The following is a 17209-nucleotide window of genomic DNA, read 5'->3' as shown; positions in this document are numbered from 1 at the left end:
CCTTTTTCAGCAGAGGCCCAGGCAGAAAACCTCCAAGTACATACATATAACATTTGGTCTTTGATTACAGACATTATACAAGTAGCATTTAAAAAACAACAAGATTACAGGATGGCATTTGTGGAAGAAGTAGTATAAGAAGTAAACAGGAGAAACATTTATTTTAATTTATCTAACAGGATATAATACAAGTAGAGTGAAAGAGGAACACTTTGACTGGAGAGGTAAAAGAGGTTTTCAAGGAGGGTTAGAGTATTGGCAGATCCATTTCCTGTTGAAATATTCTTTTAGAGTTAGTTTAAATGTTTTGGGATGCATGTTTGTTCAAATTTCGATGGGAAGTTTGTTCCATTCAATAGAGGGATGATAGCTATATAAGTTACATCCAGATTTAGATTTTGGCTTATAGATTTTTAAGAGGTCTTGAGAAGTGCTTTGGAGGTTTCTTGCTGGAGCATAGTGGGAGATGATTGAGCTTAAGGCTGGACAGAAGGAAGGCTGGTAAAGAATTGAGTGTATGGTCTGGAGCTGAGATAGAAGGAGGAGGTGGGGCCGTTATAGCCAGTTTAAGTTTATGAGGGATAGGCAGTGGTGCGATCTATAGGATTGTTGAGTTGCAAATCTAGCTACTTTGTGGTATGTAGTCTCAAGTCTAGTAAGCAGAGAGGAGTTTAGGTTAGTAAGGATTTGTGAACAGTATTTTAAGCAGGGAAGAAAGTAGGCATGGGTGAGGGCTATTCCTGCTTCCTGAGTAAGAAGTTTATTTTGTTAAAGTAGACCTAGTTTAAGGTGAGTTTTCCTGATACAATTATTTATGTGGAGGTTGAATTTTAGTTGGTTCTAAGGAGTTTTGAGCTAGGTTCAACTACAATAGGGGTCTTGTGGGGTGACTGAATAGTAAAAGAGGTCTTTATGTGGTTGGCTGTTTTTGGGAGAAAGAGTAGGAGTTTTGTTTTTTAGAATCGAGGATGAGTTTTACGGTTGTTTGAGAGCCATCTTTCTACTGAGTTAAAGGATGACTGGGTAGCTGTTAAGAGTTCAGAGTGGGAGTTTGCTATTGTTATGACTGTAGAGTCATTGGCATATTGAATAATAGAAGAGTGAGGACAGGAGGTATTGAGCAGGTTTGTGAAGATGTTGAAAAGTAGTGGCCCTAGAATGGGTCCTTGAGGGACACCCATATTAGAAGGGGAGTAGATAAGGCAGTGTCCCATTTTACAGATTGGAGCGTATCTTTTAGATAGCTTTCAAACGATGCCACTGTTTTCGGGGAGAAGTTAAGGTTAGACAGTTGGTTTTAACAGTAGAGTGTGAGAGACAGTATCAAAGGCTTTTGAGAGATCAAGAAAGAGACAGGAGATTAGATTTTGGTCATCTCTGGCCACGGAAACAGTATTTAGAAAGGATAGAAGTGCAGTATAGGTGTTATGTTTAGGTTGAAAACCATGTTGCATGGGAGTGAGAAGGTTTTCTTGAGTGAGATAATGCATGACTTGAGCATGTATGCATTTTTCAAGAACTTTTGACAGTGAGGAGAGGATGGCAATGGGTCTAAAGTTAGAGATTTCAGTGGAGTTTTCTCCTTTGTGGATGGGTAGGGTATAGAACTGTTTCCAGACAGATGGTACTTTGGATTCAGAGAAAGAGTGGTTTATGATGATGGAGATGGGAAAGGCTAGGGAGTGGGCAGCTGCCTGAAGAAAGTAAGATGGGATGTTTTCTGCAGATACTGAGCATGATTTTAGTTTGGAGAGCAGGATTCGGATATATGCCGTGGAGATGGGCTTGAGGGAGATGATTTTGGGAGGGGTAGTTGTAGAAGAGAAATCTGGGTTTATGGGGTACATTTTATGGGGAGTTGTTTGAGTTACAGAGTTTGGATTTAGAATCGACAAAGTAAGTATTGAAGGTGTTGGTCATTTCTACTGGTGCCTTATCTGGGGTGGGGTTAGGTGATGTGGGGTTTCCAGGATGGAGTATTTGATTGATTGCATTCCAGAATTATTTTGGGTCAGATTTTGGTGTTGTAGGAGGGTTATAATAGAAACCTTTTTTTGTCTTTATTGATTAGTCTTTTGGCCAGGTTTCTTTGTTCTTTATATCTTTGTAGGTCCTTTTGGTCTTTTGTTTGTAGCCATTTTTTCCAGGACTTATCTCTGGATCTCGTGAGAGCTCTTGTGCTTTTTGTTAGCCAGGGAGATAGTTTTGCTTTTGTCCTAATTTTATGAGGTGGGGCTAATGAGTTTACAATATCCAGAAAAGTAGAGTTGAAAGCAATGACTGCTTCATCTAGGGGGAGCTGGGTGAGGAAATCCCAGCATACTCCAGATATGAGCATGTTTAGTATCTCTGGGTTGAAATTGGAGAGATCATGTCGAGTAATATATATGTGTGGTTTAGGGAGGTGGTTTGTGTATCTTAGCACCTTTAAGGGTGCGTGGTCACTCAGGGAATCAGGAAGAGTTTCTGGCTTGTGATATTTGGATGGGGACTGAGACAAGTATCCAATCAATGAGGGTATTTGTAGTGTGGATGTTGTTGAAGTGTGTTGGCTGAGTAATTAGCTGAGTAAATCCATATAAGTTAATATTGTGTGGGGATCCAGGGTTTTGTAGGGTTAGCCAATTGATATTTATGTCACCAAGGAGGATTGTTTAATTTGGGATGTTCAGGGAGAGATAGGAGGGAATGTTTTTCAGAAGCAGAATATTATCCCCTGGTGGAATGTAGGTGGCCACTATTATGATTGTAGTATAGTTATTCAGCTTAAGGTTAACTGCCAGCGTTTCTGCTGGGAAGAAAGATGGGATGAGATGCATAGTGGGAGAAATAGTAAGATTGATAGTATAAAGTATGGCAACCCCTCCACCCTTTTTACTGAGTTAAAGGATGACTGGGTAGCTGTAACGGTCAAGACGTTATTATGTTATAGCCAGGGGAGATGATATCATTATATACATGTTGTCTACACTTTGTGGTAACCTTTATGAATCCCTATCAATATTTAAAGCTGCAATTAAATCAGTAGGAAAACTAAAATTAAGAGAAAGAAGGTATGAGTTATGCCTGTGTTATCTGTTCACTCAGAATGGTGCACACTTAGTGTACACTTAATGTAGGCATAATTAAATCCAGGCTAAAAGTAAACTGCAGCTAAACTGAGTAGTAACTGTAGCTAAACTCTAACCAAAATCAGTTACACCATCACTGAATGTTTATAACCAATTGCATACGATAACTACAAATACTGTACTGTGTAATCTACCGTGATGCAGGGTAAATGCAGGGTGGTTGTATTGTCCTGTATTTAGCAATGTGAATACTTAAGTAATGATGATTGCTGTTGAAAGCAACAACATGTCATGGTGTCTTATAGAAATGTAGTTGGGTTTGTACTAAAGACCTTTGAAAGAGTGATAACTTCTAATGCTTTCTGAGAAAGGGTTCCTAGTTTCGAACCTATGCTGGAGAATGAAAAGACTGTGACTGAAATGTAATTTGTGGCCATTGCTTTCTCAGAATATGAGCACAACTGATGCTATGAGGACTTTACCAACAATTAGATATGAGTACAGACAATCTTTTTTAATTGTTTTTTTTTAATCAGAGTTAAGAGGGGATGGTCAGTTTTGTTGTACATGGAACCAATTTTGCTGTTACATGGTTGTTTGCTTCCTGAGTAATCTTAAACTGACATTCTAATTCAGTAATAAAAGATTCCAGTCTCTGGTTGACCAAAGTGTAGTCCATATCTTAGTTCTGCTAGTATGAGACACCACCCCTAGTAAACTAAACTTAAACACTACCCATTACACAGAAATCTAGGCATCAGTTACAGACAGCTCAATTCAAAACCTATCGGTCCATCTCTTCAGTGCTTCCCTTTCCTTGGTCTTCTTTAAAATGGGTGGATATAATTGCCTTAGTGCTCTTGTCTCTGCTTTTTCTACACAATAGTAGCTATACTTACTATACAACAAATTTCTCCCAGCAAATTGTTAACAATTGGTTAAAAACAAATTGCCCCTACTTCCTCTACTCGTTACAGGTCCTGTAGTGTTATAATAAAGTCTTTTGCATAGTTCTTGGTCCAGTGCTTCACCTTCTTGTAACATGGCAGTGTCAAGTGTAGTACAGGCATAGATGATGGTAGAGATACTCCAGGATGGCCATAATATGCTATTTCACTCTAGAATACTCTAGGATTGGCATAAGATGCTATTTGCTATAGAATACTCCAGGATTAGCATAAGATGCTATTTTACTATTGAATACTCTCGGATTGCCATAAGATGCTATTTCACTCTAGAATATTCTAGGATTGGCATAAGATGCTATTCGCTATACAATATCCAGGACTGGCATAAGGTGATACTTCGCTATAGAATACTCCAAGATTCACATAAGGTGTTATTTTGCTAAAGAATACTCCAGGATTGGGATAAGATGCTACTTCACTGTAGAATTCTCCAGGAATGGCATAAGGTGATATTTCATTATAGAATACTCCAGGACTGGGATTAAGATTCTACCTCACTTTAGAATGTTTCAGGATTGGCATAAGGTGCTATTTCATTATAGAATACTCTAGGATTGGTATAAGATGCTATTTCATTATAGAATACTCTAGGATTGACATAAGATACGATTTCACTGTAGAATACTCTAGGATTGGCATACGAAAATAAAAGGAAGAATCAAGAAGAACCCGAAGACATTTGCAAAAGTTTGTAGAAGATATGGGATTACCCTATGTTACAAATTTGACAGGCATTGATAGTGGTATGCCATTGCTGGCTACCGAGTGACATACTTTTTGCTTTATCTGCATTTAATGGCTGTGTGTTTTGATGAAAAGAGTAAAATAGACTCATAGATTATACCTGCTGTAGGTTATGACTATAAATTTCATGTTCCTTAAGGAATATTAAATCATCAGTGTAAAACCTGATTTTAGATACTGGGTGCTCGAAAGGAAAGGCTATTATTAAAAAATAAATAAAAGTAAGGCTAAGTTTGGAGTCCTGAGAAACAATGGTAGTAGGGGTGATAGGTTTGGAGTTACTAGAACCCAAGCATACAGAGTCTGTATGTATATTTAAATAGCTGTGGAATCATTTATGGATATATTTGGGAGTATGACTTTGGAGGTATGAAAGTAATGCACTTTAAGACTTGCATTAGGTCAAAGAGCAATCCATCTTTTAATAAACTTGTATTCATACTTGAGAATGGGAAATCAGTGGCCGTGAATTCTCTATTGCTGAGAAAACCATATTGTCATTTGCAGAACAGACAATCGGGGAGCCAGGATCTGCCTTTCAGTATTTTTTTTCCTTGTATTTTAGCAGAGGATAAAAAGATAGTTATTGTTTTGTGGGAATCTGGTAAGGTAAGTACTGGACATTCAAGGAAAGAAATACTAGGCAGAATTTAATTAATTAGGCATAACTTTGGCTTGGTTTGGGTCAATGTCAGATGATTAACTTTTCCGAAATTCGAAAAAAAATTGAAGAAACCATATGATCGAGTTTCTGAAAGCTCAAACATTAAAAAAAAACATGCAAAAATCTACCTTTTTTATGTTTTTGCATGGAGTCAAGCACTTATGCACCCTCACACCTCCTGCAAATTATATATACCAATGCTTATATCGCATTACCGTGAGGAAAAGGGTAAATTTCCCAATATTAGCTGTACCATGATCTACATTCAAAAGCTTTGAGATTTCAAAATCTCAACCATATGGTCTTGACTATATAGAGATCAAGTTTTTGAAAACTTGATCACCTGATGGGGACATGCATACATATATGTGTATATATATATATATATATATATATATATATATATATGGATTCCTATTACAAGAACGAAAGTTCACTCCTTCGAACTTGTAATAGGAAACATCACTTCTGCAAAAGTTCACTTTAACGAAAGTGAACTTTTGCGTAAGTGCCCTTCACCAAAAACACCGCAGCACAGTGGAGGACATAAAAAACAAGTTATGTCCTCCACTATGGTGCGATAGTCACAGACATTAGGGTTAGGGCACAGATTAGGGTAATGGGATAGTTAGTAAAGCTATCCCCTTACCCTAACCCATGCCCTAACCCTAAGGTTCGTGACTATCGCACCATAGAGGAGGACATTGCTATGTCCTTCACTGCACTGCAGTCGTCACGGACCTTAGGGTGAGGGCACGGGTCATGGTAAGGGGATAGCCCGTACTATGACCCATGCCCTAACCCTAAGGTCCGTGAGTACTGCACGGAAATTCAGTACAACACCTGTTCGTTGTACTGAACTTTGCGTAAGTGCACTTTTGATTAAGTGCACTTTTGCTGTAGTGAGCATTCCATGTACTATTTTGAATTAGTGAAAATTCGATCTAGTGTAAGAAATTGAAGGTGCAGTGAATTTATGTTTGTTTTTTGCAGATAGAGCACAGACATTTTAAAGCTGACTCGGATAAGAAATGCTTAAGTCAAGATAGATGGATGTCAGAAGTATAACCAACCTAGAGTGGGTTGAAATTTAAAGGGTCAACAGCTGTTTTTAGCTCTAATGTAGGTTGAAAGATTGTTTAGCAAAATGGTGAATATGGGTTGCTTCCAGAACAGTTTAGGACTTTTTGTTAGAAAGAATTGCATTGTTCTTAGAAATGTATTTTTTTCAGATTTAACAGAAATTTGTTTATACGTTGTAGCCATTGATATTGCTTGAAGATTGTGATGATGCTAACAGCTTTCCAGTTGGGCCTGAGTTTAGCTACAGTTCTCATAAGCTTCAAAAAGTGTTTTTTTTTCTTTAATTATACATTATGGCACATCATGGCTTAAGTGCTGTTATGCATTTTTATAATCTTCCATTAAAATGTCAGGACATGGAATACTGAGCCCCAAAATCCAAAAAATACACAAAATTATCAAATACTGACCATCTTGATTTTTTAAACTTATTTTTGGTAGGTCTGCAAGCTTTACTGATCCATCTGATGTTGGGACAACCCACCACACCCACCAAATGTGTGTGTGTGTGTGTATGTGTGTATGTGTGTGGACAATGTAGTACAGCACTGCTGGCATCAGCAATAAGCCATGCCCATCTAAAACATATCAACACCCACCCCAAATCAACTGCAACAAATAAATACATCAATATACTACAAAAGCTAGCAAAACTAATACAAACAAACCAACAACTACTATTAAGGGATGGTGATATCCACCCAAACCCAGGCCCCTATGATACAAATCTTTTAAGTAAAACACAACAGCTTCCTAACCTCACACAAATTAATATCAGGCCATCAAATAGTCTACTCCTCCTAAATCTAAATATCAGGAGCTTAAACAATAAAATACATGAACTCCATAACCTAATCACACAATATCACCCTGACATAATCTGCTTAACAGAAACCTGGCTAAAACCATCTACCAAAGACACAGAAATCCTGACACCTGGATATAGTATCCTTAGACAGGATAGACTGAAAAAGAAGGGCGGTGGCATTGCCCTGATTTACAAAAATACACTTACTATAGCTAAAACAGGGTTACCAATACCTCCCTTGGACAAAGTAGAAATACTATTGATGACTCTCAAGATAGGCAGCAATAGAACTATTAACTTAGTAACAGGTTATATCCCCCCAGGCAATAATATCCCTATCGTGGAAAGTTTATTACAATGGCTATCACAAACCTTACCACATGAGACTATTGTATTAGGGGACTTTAACATTGACTGGCTAATATGCTCTTCCCAAGCTCCCACTAATCATATCAACCTAGCTTTCTTCTCTCAACTAATCAAAGAACCCACTAGGATAACCAACAATAGTAAAAAAGAAACTCTTCTAGACTGGATTTTACTAAATAAAATTCCTTCCTCCTACCTAGCAGGCACACTTCCTGACTCACTAAGTGACCATCAAGCTATCTTCTTACTTAAACACAACTCCCACCACCCCCAAACCCCTATACTCCAAACAATTAGGAACAAAAAACACTTTAACCTATCAAACTTCTTAAATGACCTAAAGCTCTACAACTGGTCCCAACTATATTACCTGCCACTAGATGAAGCCATCAATCATTTTAACTCCACATTTCTAGAAATACTAAATAGGCATGCTCCAGAAAGAACTACCAGAGTTAAGACCAAAGCAGTTCCATGGCTAACTAGGGAAACAAGACAAAAAATAACAGAAAGGAACAGAGCCTGGAAAATCTGGAGATCCAACAAAACTCCAAGTACACAGCCTACCAACAGATTAGATATCTAACCAAAAAACTAGTCAAGCAAGATAAAAAAAAATACTTTATCAACCACCAAAATCAACACATGAACAACCCAAAAAAATTCTGGGCAGGATTAAACAGGTTACTATGCCCTGGAAAAATCAACACTCCACCCCCAACAACCGGGTTAATGAAATAAATACATTCTTTATTGAGACCATTCTTGCCCTATCACAAAAACAATCTGATACTAAAACCACTACTATTGACCCCAAACCTAATAATAACCCAGCTTTTAAGCTTCAACCCACCCCAACCTCCTACATAAGAAAATTACTCTCTCAATTAAAACCAACAACACTAGGAGTAGACTCCGTCTCCAATGAATTCTTAAAACTGGCAGCAACTGAAATAGCCATACCAGTTTTTATCCTAATAAACAGATCCATCTCTGAAAGCTCAGTACCCCTGATCTGGATAATGGCCTATATTATACCCCTTCATAAAGGGGGCAATTCTTATGACATATCTAACTACAGGCCAATAGCTAACCTATCCCCACTTGCTAAAATACTGGAGAAATGTATTCACAAACAATTAATTTCCCACCTTATTAAGCAAGATCTTATATCCCAAACCCAACATGGGTTCTGCCCAGGTCATAGCACAACCACTGCCCTGCTAGCATTTATTGATACCATTAACCACAACAGAAATAATGGCAAATTTTCTGCAGCCCTTTTCCTAGACCTATCAAAGGCATTTGACATGGTTAATCATGAAAAATTATTCTCCCAACTTTCTATCTTAGCCCTAGATACATTGGCAATCTCCTGGTTTAACAACTACCTCAGCAATAGACAGCAGGCAGTACTATGGAGCAATAACTTGTCTCCACTCTTACCTGTGACACTTGGTGTACCTCAGGGATCCATACTGGGCCCCCTACTAGTCTTAATTTTTACTAATAATCTCCACTCAGCTGTAAACAGTTCAAACCTCATCCAATACACTGACGACTCTACTATAATATGCAGTGCCCCTACCCTAGCAGATCTACACAAAAAAAACCAGGAAAATTTTCACTCAGTCGAAAACTGGCTTACTGAGAATGCCTTAATACTCAACCCCAAAAAAACGAAACTCCTCATATTTCATCTTTCAAACACTACTGCCCCCACCTCCTCCTTTACTATCCACTCAATAAACGGTACCACTATCTCACTTGACTACCAGACAAAGCTTCTAGGTATCACTATTGATAACAAACTCAAATTTGATGTACATATTAATCTGGCCATAAAAAGTACTAACAAAAAGCTGGGTAGTCTCTACAAACACAAATTATTCCTGACTCACAATGCTAGAACTACCTTCTCTCAGCTCTACTACATGCATCACCAATCTTGACCAACCTATCCAAAACAGAAACCAATAAATTGACCTCCTGCTATAATCAGATAGCCAAATTTGCCAACAACAGCTCCTTTAGAACTCATCACTGCCAAAATCTAAAACAATTGGGTTGGCTTGAACTTCCAAACCTACTAAACTATAACCAGCTGATTATCACACACAAGCTACTCTATCATCCAAACACAACACCTTCATTAAGTAACATAATCCAACAGTACTCCTGTCCTAGGCAACTCTGCTCCACTAAAAATTACTGTTAGCAGTTACCAGATCTCACAATCATGCTGGTGACTCCCTATATTCTTCTTATATAGCCAAACTCTGGAATTCTCTGCCTACATCCTTAACCCTAGAAGCATCCCTCTCTAAATTTAAAATAACTCTCAAATCTTGCCTAAGCATAAAATGGCTATGTCCCTGTTCCTCACCAGACTAATTCTTGTACCTCATCTATACTATTATAAGTCACATGTTTTATCCTCATAAAATTTGTATACCACAACTGAAGAAAGATGGCTTATGTGTGTTATTCTGCACTGTATATTGTTATTTAGACTTGTTATCAACTGTACCTCACTGATGCTTAATTCCTTTATGTGTGCCCAATGGGCCTAGTTTAAATATGCATCCTGAATTATCTGCTTGTCTGTTAACTTGCCTCATTGGAGCTTTTCTCCCTGGGCCTCCACTGAAAATGGACATATATCCAGTTGGACTATCCCAGTCAACAAATGTAAAATAATAAAAAATAAAATAATGTATATATATATATATATATATATACCTAATCCAAGATCACCATATCTCAGAAGAAAGGAAATATTCTGAGAAATGTCTATCTCTGACATAGCATATATAAATCCACATTTTGTTCATTTGGTCTCCACATTTAGGTCTTGGCATTTCAAATCGTGACCTTTCAATCTGTTACCGTTTTCATCCTGTCATACCTGTTTTACTCACGCTCTTTCTTCATAAAAATTAATAAGCCATTTCTATAAAAATTAATAAGACATTTCTGTAAAAATTAATAAGTCATTTTATCAGTTTTTATTAAGGCTCTGCCCATGAAGTGTATCTCTCAGTGATGTCACTGAAGCGAAAATGGATGTATCCAGAGACTTTAATGCATTGGTCAGCATACACATACATATCTTCACATCTCAGATATTAAAAATCATTGAACATTCATGGATTTGAGCTTATGGAAAATGATATTTGATGTTTTTTTGTTTTTTGTTTTTCTTTGGGAAGTGAGCACAGAACCATCTAGGTTTGAGGAGACAGCAGACATTGGGTGTGACAAGGGAAGCCCTATTGAGGAAGGGATAACAACAAGAACAGGGGCAGGAGTCCCTTTGGTAATCCTACAGAATGCCACAGATGAAGCCATTGGCTCCTTGGACTTACAATCCTGTTCAGGAGGTTTGGGAGCGCGTCCGAAAATGGCTCCAGGACAGAATTATTTTTTGGGCATGCTGCCTACGAATGTGAGGAAGAAGGGTCCATGGAAGCGGTCGTGGAGCGACGACAGGGACTCAGTGAACAAGAGGAGAACTTTGAATTGACTGCAAGTAATTCTGTTTATGATATTGTATTTAATTTATCTAAATATGTACTGAGTGAAGCTGAAATTTATGTTTTAAACAAAGGGATGACGTTTGTACCAAGCAAAGCTTGTATATATAGCGATGTAGTATTGGATTTGATGTTGTATTGTCGAAGGGTTATGCTGAACAAAATCTATGGAGGGACACAGGGTCCTAGTGTGGGCCTACGTCAGCCTAGTAGTTATGTTCCACCTTTTTCACCCGCACTTAGTTTATTCATTAATAAATGTGAAAATGACTTGTTTTTGTTTATGCAAGAAAAAGGAAAAGATCGTTTTTACAATCTGAACCCTGAGCAAAGATGGGCCCTAGAGAATCTTAGTAAGAATAAAGACTTAACATTAAAGATGGCAGATAAAGGAGGGGCTGTAGTGGTCCTTGACACTGACTGGTATAACATGAAATTATCTGGATTGTTGGCAGACAAAGATGTATATCATCTATTGAATCCAGTAGAGGTCAGGAATATTATTAGTAAGGTACATGGACGGATTAAATGGTTGTATACTAACATGTATATCACTCAAGACCTCATGGAATTCTTTCATGTGGATGAACCAGTCATTCCTGTGTTCAGGGCCCTACCCAAGGTGCACAAATCATTGACAGACCCACCCCTTAGACCCATAGTTTCGGGAAGGGGGTGGGTCACGGAGCATTTGTCAATATGGTTGGAGTGCACACTTAGACCTTACGTAGATCTCATGAACAATGTTCTGAAGGACACTGCACATTTCCTTAGAGTTTTGGGTGAAATGAACAGGGAAGGTAGCCAGGAGGGCACTATGTTGGTAAGCCTGGATGTAAATAGTTTGTTCACAGTAATAGGCAATGAGTATGGCATAGCTGCCTGTGTAGGGATTCTGAAGGATGTGGGTGTTGTAGAGAAAGAACTTTTTCTCATAGAAGAGTCACTGAAACTGGTCTTGGAGAATAACATCTTCTTGAGCAATGGATCAGTGTTTAGGCAAGTACAGGGGGTAGCCATGGGTACCCCCTGTGCAAATTCCAACGCCAACCTAGTTCTCTCCTTCTGGGAAAAGAAACATGTTTTGAACCACAGAGATTGGAGTCCACATATAGGGGTTTATCTACGTTTTGTAGACGATATCTTTATTGCCTGGAAGGGGAGTGAACAAAGGCTAAATACTTTTATGGAATATCTACACTCTACCTCATCCTTCTTGAAGTTTGATATCAAGAGCTCATGTGAGGCTCTGGACTTCTTGGATGTCACAGTAGAACTTACACCCGTAGGCTTTAGTTCCAGATTATATCGAAAAGAGAGTTGGAAGAATTCTTTGCTCTCATTTGACAGCATGCACCCTAGGTATACCTTTTCCAGCATAGTGGAGGGGCAGGTTGGCAGGATCTCTAGGATCAGTCGACAGGATGAACATTTTGAGAGAGAGATAGATGACTTAAAAGAATGTTTCCAAGAAAGAGGGTATAGATGTGAGCTAGTGGAAACAGCAGTAGCAAGAGGTACTGTGAACAGGCAAGGCAAATATAGACCATGGCTTGATGTTACAACGAACCTAGGAAGTAATTATAGTAATCACAATGGTCACCGGATGAAAGGTAGGAAGAAGGAAACTATACCTAGGATAACACTAACATATGGCAGTAATGTCAAAGGGGTGTGTGACATCATCAAGAGGAATTGGAACATCATCACTAGTGACAGAAACTTGAGTGACATAGTAGGGGACTTTCCACAATTTAGTTATAAGAGAAATAAGAACCTGAAGGATATACTCTGTCACAATAGGGGAAACAATGAGGTCACATGCCTACCTAGGTCTCTGGGTACTGTCCCATGTGGGGGCTGTAAGGCTTGTGATCATATTAATAGGGAGACAGTGTTTGTACATCCTTCCACAGGGAAGAGTTTTCATTTTAAAGGGAGAGCTACCTGTAGGACCATTAATGTGGTGTATTTGGCTGATTGCACTTCATGCTCAGGATATTATGTTGGTAAAACCAACAATATGCTTAAGGTCAGGATACTACAGCACATTTCGTCAATTAGGAACTGTGATGAGCACAATGCGCTATATAATCATGTAAAGGATAATCCTACACATAGATTTAAATTTAGGGTGATAGCCAATGTATTCATTAATAAGAGAGGGGGTGATATTAGGTTAAAGACAGAAACCATAGAATCAAAGTGGATTTTAGATTTAACAGCCCATATTCAACCTGGGCTGAATGATATGGTGCCTCTGAAGCCAACACTTAAAAGTAGGCGTACTTTTTATTAAGTAAGAGTGTTTTTAATGATGACTTGTTAGTTTCAGCTAACAATCAAAACAGGGTGGGTTTTTTTACTGAAGAGTGATTGGTGTATGTTTATTTTAAAATGTGATGTTTGTGAGAAGCACTTTGTCTGAAGAAGGGCTTAGCCCGAAAACGCTCACTTTGATACTTTTTGGTTTGTTTTCTGTTTTAATAAACATTTTACAGTATTTGTACAGCAGCAGTTCCCAGTGACGTTTTTGGTTTGCTGATTTATTTCTTTGCTGAACTGGGATTTGGCTAAGCACTAGCTTTATTCTTTTTGTTTTTGAATTTAATTAATTAGGCATAACTTTGGCTTGGTTTGGGTCAATATCAGATGATTAACTTTTCCGAAACTCGAAAAAAAAAATTGAAGAAACCATATGATCGAGTTTCTGAAAGCTCAAACATTAAAAAAAAACCATGCAAAAATCTACCTTTTTTATGTTTTTGCATGGAGTCAAGCACTTATGCACCCTCACACCTCCTGCAAATTATATATCCCAATACTTATATTGCATTACCATGAGGAAAGGGGTAAATTTCCAGATCTTCGCTGTACAATGATCTCCATTCAAAAGCTTTGAGATTTCAAAATCTCAACCATATGGTCTTGACCTTATAGAGATCAAGTTTCTGAAAACTTGATCAACTGATGGGGACGTGTGTATATATATATATATATATATATATATATGGATTCCTATTACAAGAACGAAAATTCACTACTTCAAACTTGTAATAGGAAGTATCACTTTTGCGAAAGTTCACTTTAACGAAAGTGAACTTTTGCGTAAGTGCACTTCACCGAAAATACCGCAGCACAGTGGAGGACATAAAAAACAAGCTATGTCCACCACTATGGTGCATAGTCACAGACCTTAGGGTTAGGGCACGGATTAGGGTAATGGGATAGTTAGTAATGCTATCCGCTAACCCTACCCATGCCCTAACCCTAAGGTTCGTGACTATCACACCATAGTGGAGGACATTGCTAAGTCCTTCACTGCGCTGCAGTCGTCACGGACCTTAGGGTTAGGGCACGGGTCATGGTAAGGGGATAGCCCGTACTATGACCCATGCTCTAACCCTAAGGTCCGTGAGTACTGCATGGAAGTTCAGTACAACACCTGTTCGTTGTACTGAACTTTGCGTAAGTGCACTTTTGTTTAAGTGAACTTTTGCTGCAGTGAGCATTCCATGTACTATTTCGAATTAGTGAAAATTTGATCTAGTGTATGGAACCCATATATATATATATATATGTATATATATATATATATATATATATATATATATATATATATATATGTATATATTTAAGAACAGAAAACATAAACATATTATTTTCTTAAGAAATTTAAGTTGCAGTGAATTTATGTTTGTTTTTTGCAGATAGATCACAGAGATTTTAAAGCTGACTCTGACAAGAAATGCTTAAGTCAAGAGAGATGGATGTCAGAAGTATAAGCAACCTAGAGTGGGTTGAAATTTAAAGGGTCAACAGCTGTTTTTAGCTTCAAAGTAAGTTGAAAGATTATTTAGCAAAATGGTGGATATGGGTTGCTTCCAGAACAGTTTAGGAGTTTTTGTTAGAAAGAATTGCATTGTTCTTAGAAATGTATTTTTTTCAGATTTAACAGAAATTTGTTTATACGTTGTAGCCATTGATATTGCTTGAAGATTGTGATGATGCTAACAGCTTTCCAATTGCGCCTGAGTGTAGCAACAGTTCTCATAAGCTTCGTAAAGTGTTTATTTTTTCTTTATTTATACATTATGGCACATCATGGCTTAAGTGCTGTTATGCATTTTTTTAATCTTCCTTTAAAATGTCAGGACATGGGATACTGAGCCCCAAAATCTAAAAAATACACAAAATTATCAAATACTGAACGTCTTGATTTTGTTAAACTTATTTTTGGTACGTATGCAAGCTTTACTGATCCATCTGATGTTGGGACAACCCACCACACCCACCAAATGTGTGTGTGTGTGTGTGTGTGTGTGTGTGTGTGTGTGTGTGTGTGTGTGTGTGTGTGTGTGTGTGTGTGTGTGTGTGTGTGTGTGTATATATATATATATATATATATATATATATATATATATATATATATATGGGTTCACGTCAGTTCACTGAACTTTCAATTCACTGAACTTTCAATTCACTGACACCGTTTCACTGAAAGTTCGTTTCACTGAAAGTTCGTTTCACTGAAAGTTCGTTTCACTGACAACTATTAGCAATAAAATGGAATATTCCCCATTCCCCACTGTAGTGCAACCCTGGAGTTAGAATATATAGTTAGGGTGTGTGGAGGCAAGAGCCAGCCCCCATTATCGGGGGTGGAGCAGGCTTAGCCCCACTTCATTTCATATGATATTCTTACGTTTTGATATAATATTGCTGAGTAAAAGAAACTAAGTGGGGGGCTCTGCCCCCCACACCCCCTAACTATATATTCTAACTCCAGGGTCGCACTACAGTGGGGAAGGGGGCATATTCCATTTACTTTGTAATAATACTTGTCAGTGAAATGAACTTTCAGTGAAATGAACTTTCAGTGAAATGAATTTCAGTGAAATGGTGTCAGTGAAATGAAAGTCAGTGAATTGAAAGTTCAGTGAACTGAAGTGAACCCATATATATATATATATATATATATATATATATATATATATATATATACCTAATCCAAGATCACCATATCTCAGAAGAAAGGGAATATTCTGAGAAATTTCTGTCTCTGACATAGCATATATAAATCCACATTTTGTTCATTTGGTCTCCACATTTAGGTCTTGGCATTTCAAACTGTGACCTTTCAAACTGTTACCGTTTTCACCCTATCATACCTGTTTTACTCAAGCTCTTTCTTCATAAAAATTAATATGCCATTTCTATAAAAATTAATAAGACATTTCTGTAAAAATTAATAAGTAATTTCATCAGTTTCTATTAAGGCTCTGCCCATGAGGTGTATCTCTCAGTGATGTCACTGAAGTGAAAATGGATGTATCCAGAGACTTTAATGCATTGGTCCACATACACATACATATCTTCACATCTCAGAGATTAAAAATGATTGAACATTCATGGATTTGAGCTTATGGAAAATGATATTTGATGTTTTTCTGTTTTTTGTTTTTCTTTTAAGCAGGCCATGTATAGCTGGAATTACTGGGTGGACAATGTAGTACAGCACTGCTGGCATCACATGCCAAGGTTCAAGGCAATTTCAAACATGTGAAGGGATATTTTAAAATAAATGGTAAGGATCACCTCTATAACACCATTTAATTATAGGATACAGTGTATCCTATATGGGTAGGACAGTATTAAAGGAGTAAGCAAAGACAGTATGAAGATGTGTAACAGTATAATCTGGGTAAACTGGAGAACAGACATTACTGTTTACTTACCTTACTTGGATTGTTTAAAAAACCATCTAGAACCTACAAAGCTGATATAAGTATGTGTGTATATATATATATATATATATATATATATATATATATATATATATATATATATATATATATATATATATATATTATTTGCACTTTGCCTAGTTATCTCAATGCTGGTTAACACTTCTGTGTTGCATTTATTGATTTTGTTGAATTTATCATTGTTTTTCAGCCTGCACT

This window comes from Protopterus annectens, chromosome 6.part0 (assembly GCF_019279795.1).
Source record: "Protopterus annectens isolate FY-2018-M chromosome 6.part0, PAN1.0, whole genome shotgun sequence".
Lineage (NCBI taxonomy): Eukaryota > Metazoa > Chordata > Ceratodontiformes > Protopteridae > Protopterus > Protopterus annectens.
This window is presented reverse-complemented; position numbering follows the sequence as displayed.